A 4,861-nucleotide genomic window follows, 5' to 3' on the forward strand; every position below is an offset into this window, starting at 1 on the left:
ACCAAAAGGAATGTTGTGAAAGCCATGGCCTGCAGGAGGACACAGAGAAGGGCTTGGTTGGGGCTGGGAAGGAGGGAGCTGGCGCTGGGGGAGCGGGGATGGAGCCTCGGGGATGTGGCGCAGCAAGGACAGGGGTCCAGGCAGCTGGCAGGCGGCAAGGCCTCACCCCCTGCCCCAGCAGCAGCACCGGGCCCTGCCCAAGGCGCTCCTGCCAGAGGCTGGGCCCTGCAGGCAGGGGTAGAACCCACTCCCTGGGGCGGCCTTGCTGCCCCGGCCCTCATCCGGCCCAGCCTCTCCCTGTGTGCGTGCTCCCCACAGCACAGGCTGCACTGGGCAGCATCCCCTGATGGGCCCTGCAGAGCTGCCCTGTAGGAGGCGTGGCTAAGGTGGCACAGAGGATGTGCCCAGGTACAGAGCCCAAGGAGCATGCCCCAGAGTTAGTAAACTGGTTGGTTAAGAAAGTCACATGATATGTAAGGATAAAGGAGCGCGCGAGTTTGAATAAATGCTCTTTGTCTCACCACCGCACGAGGAGCATCATTCATTCCTTGTTGTACAAGGGTTTAAGCGCTACAAATGGCGATCCGAAAGGGACAAATTTAGCTTATATTAAGCAGATATTTAACCTGAATCAGGTATACAAGTGGTAGTTTCCGGTTATCAGGTCTATTAGTTTGACTTGGGAATCTTTAACCACAAAAAACTTTGACGTCAATAACCCGTGGTCTTAGTGGGATCTAAGAGACGGACAGTTAGTTTACCGAGCTCGTAAAATATTAGATAGTGCACTGAAGAAGAGAAGAAAGAGTTAAGGAAGTAGCCGAGAGGTCAGAGCAGGCAACCGGAGAGAGCGGAGAGGGTCAACGCAACATCAAAAGCGGTGAGTCTTGACTGAGATGCACCCCGCACGCCTAAGACTGCTCCCTGGGCGAGACGTGTCTGCAGCTCGGAGACCCGAGCCGCGGAGCACCTTAAGATCGTCAGGGAAAAGCCTGTTAGTCCCCTGAATGTCGGTCATCTGGTAAAAGCGGCATACCGCTGCCGACTAAGCTGGATCACGTGCGAGAAGCGGTTTCGCTGCCGCCCGTACCATCCCAGCCCCACCGCACGACCCCCGCATTGCCTTTCTGCCTAGCAGAAAGCGCAGAGCTCCGTGCCCGCTGCACCGCCGGCCCGGCACCTAGTGCCTGTTGCCTAGCAACTACTAAATCCGAAGTTTGGAAGTACCGGGGAAAAGGTCGAGCAAACACGTGTGCTGGCAGCCCCCCGCACCGCAGCAGGGGCCCGCGCCGGGAGTATCCGCTTAACGGAGCCCAGCGCCGCCTTAACATCGCCCGCGTTCGCCCGCTGTCCCTGCCGAAACCACGCTGTGCCCGAAAGCCACGTGGAAAAGCAGAAGTGCGCCGCGACCCTATCGGAGCCCCCTGCTCCATCCTGAGCACCGGAGGAGGCTGGCCACCTCCTGCCGACCCCTGCCTGTCTGTGACGACAGTGTAGACTCCTCAAGTTGAGGAAAAACCTTTCAGAAACCGCGGAAACCCCAAAAGAACTTTTCGCCGCTTTTCGCCGCTTTGTGCCGCCGGCCCGGCGCTAGGACCGCCCGCCGGCCCCGCGCCTCGCGGCACCCGCCGAGCCGCGCGCGCCAAGGACGCCCAGCGCCTGTCGACCCTGCCCCCCCACTGCCCCGAGCACGCCGCCGGAGGCGGCCGCGCGGGTCCCACCCCGCGCCCCGCCGCCACCACTGTCCCGAGCCCGCAGGTTGCAGCCTGCACCGGGACACCAGCCACCAGCGCCGGAACCCCACGGCCTGCCATCGCCGAACCAGCGTCTGCCGAGCCTGCCCCCGCGCCGGGAGCTGCCCCCAGCCGAGCGCCCACGCCGCCGGAGCAGCACAGTGCACCCCCCGCGCCGCAGCCGACACAGCCCGGACCCCCCAAAGCCGCAGAAAAAAGACTGCAAGTTAGCCCAAAACTGCTACAAAAGGACTCAGAACGTGTGCTCCCAGCCGTTCGAGATAAGGTAACATAAGACGCCCTGTTTCCATAGAAACCTCATGATACACTGAAGCAAAACTCACACTCTAGCGTTTTGCTAAACTTTGCAACATAAAGCAGTTTACTCTGATAAACGCTGCCTGCACGAGGCACACAGGGAAGAACAAAACAGCCCACACCCCACCCCCCCTATACACTTTGCTGATAGCAAGCACAGCACAACATGGTAATGCAAACTCAGAGATCATACCGGGAGACACGAGAGCCAAGTAAAACGAGTCGCTGGGAAGGGACAGACATTGCCATGCGAACTTCCGACCCCCGGGTCCACACAAGGCAGTCCTGTTACAGTGATGGGGAGAATAACTCAGTGTATTCACCCCCTTTTGCTGCGAATGAACAGCGAACACGTGGGCATCCATGGCCGCAGCCATTTTCCTCCCCCACACAGACTGAACTCCAACCTTTCTTTTCCGGCCGAGGAGCCAACCCCGCCCCCTACCCACCGCCCACCATCCCCCCACAGGGAACCGGTTTCGCCGAAGCCACAAGAGAGGGATGGGAGGAATGGGACAAATGGGGGGAGGGGGAGAAGGAAAGGGAGAAGAAGGGGGAGAAAGAGCCAAACATGGTTCCAACGGGAGGGATCAATAGGGCACAGGGGGAGAAGTCAGCTAACATGTGGGAACAATGTCTGGACAGGGTGTTTCGAATGGAAAACCTGAATATTATTCAGGCATGCCCAGACGATATGAGCCAAAGCCAACCCCCTCAGAGTCAAGCCTTGTATGAGGCCACAGAGAACCTGAGGCATTTGATAAGTGGTTCTGGTCTGTCCTGAACCAATATTTTTAAATATTTGGAGGCATTGAGTCACACCTATCCCCTCACTACATATGACTGGAAAGAACTGACAAAACTAGTTCTCAGTGACACCCAATATACAGTCTGGTTAGCTGATTTTCAGAAAAATTGCTCTGTTCATATTAAATACCTACAAGCAGACACCACGGCACATCAATCAGGCGGAAAGCAAATTGTAATTTAGATTCACAATCAAAATACCATAGAGAGATAGCCAGGCAAGCCCTAAAAGCTATGGAAAACATTCTCACTGCTGATCGAATTGATTACCTATCCAACAGTAAAGAGTTACAAGGTTATACTGAGTTAAGATGTTTGAACCAGCTGCAGTCGACTTTGAACAAGTAAATTGAATACAATGAAGCCAGAGAGATGCTGTGCAAGCATTTGGCTTTAGAAAGAGAAAATGCAAGAGTTTTGCAGAGCCCTCCTGCAAGGGAGAACTGTGACTTTACTGAGCTGGTACAACCCTGTCAAGAAACTTGCCTTGAGAAGCAACTACCTGCCTCTCTAGCTGCAGCTTTAGATGCCCAGATGAGAATACACAAGGAAGTCAGACACACAGCTAGTTGTTTTAGTTGTGGAGAAATGGATCACTCTCAGGAGGATTGCCCCTGGAAGCCCCTAATAGCAACATTCCATAAACACCCTAGCAGCAGAGAAATGACTCAGTTGTACCAAGGGTGCCATACGCAAAACAAAAGATATGCTGCAAGCATTGTATTGCTTGCAATAGCATTGCTAACTGTACTCTTTTTAGCACTACTTTTCATGTGCAAAAGAGAAACCTACTTAAGGCAAACCACAATATACCAATAACCAGCCCCCGAAATAACCATGTACCCTGTACCCCAGAGAAAGGTGACAAGTGGAAAACATTACAGATGTTAACAGCAGAACACGCAGTCAAAAAACATGCAGAAGCCTTGCAGATCGGACTGCCTCTACCTATAAGGCTTCTAGCAAATTGGTCATAAGTGGTAACTGATTCAAAGAATTATTCCTTTACCATTCTCTGTCACCCTGAGGATGCCCAAAAAACCCTTTTTTCCATCATGGTTTTAAGCAGTGCACAGACTATCCAAAATCACTGCTGGGCCACCTCTCCTCAGGAGATGCAAAATACCTCAATGAAGTATCAGACAGCCATAATACACCATTATGCAGAGGACACATTAATAACCAATGCCACAAGAAATGAACTGCTAATTGTTTCTGCTGTTTTAACCAAAACTGCCCAAGGTGCAGATCTTCAGGTTGTTTCAGGAAGAAGCCAACAAGCACAACTCTGGACTTGCCAAGGACAGGAGAATACAGCAAAAAAGCTCTACACAGGTGACACAGCTCGAGGTAACAAACATTTGTATTTACACGAGTTGCAAGAACCTCAGAGGGCTACCAGTTGCCCTCTCCTTGTGTTGCTAGGGGAGAACTCCAACTTAAAGTCTGACGAATTGCTAACTGCAGAGGCAAACCAAATGTTAGAAAATTATACCAAGGTAACGAAAAACAAACAAAACAGGAGAGATCCTGAAAGGCAGATCTGCCTAGTTTTTGTTTCCAGCAGGTATGAAGCATTGCAGTTTTGTTTCAGTGGGATCAAACTGAGAGAAGCCCGCTGTTAGTTCTAAAACAGCCTCTTCTGTCATGCCTCACCACCTAAATCTGTGTAAGTTGCTATTGAGTTTGTAAGCTTGTCATTTAGGGCAGAGCACGACTGAGGAACTGGACGGAAAGAATCCTGCCTTTACCAACATTCCAGCTTTGAAAGGACAATTTGGATAGGATGACAGCTGAGGACGCTGGATTTCAAGATGCCCTGGCAAGTTTTAGTGGTAATATTTTAATTCATCTCCTTAAACACAGATTGTGGCAGAAATCAACAATTTACCTTTAAAGGCCATACCAGATGCAAAACTGAACCAGTGAAAGGCCTCAGGGCCTTCACACATGCATCTAGGAAAACACAATATGCTGCAATAGACTTAAATAAATCCTGCCAC

Source organism: Manacus candei, unplaced genomic scaffold (assembly GCF_025592945.1).
Source record: "Manacus candei isolate 608988 ecotype Guabito, Panama unplaced genomic scaffold, ASM2559294v1 h1tg000212l, whole genome shotgun sequence".
NCBI classification, from domain to species: Eukaryota; Metazoa; Chordata; class Aves; order Passeriformes; family Pipridae; genus Manacus; species Manacus candei.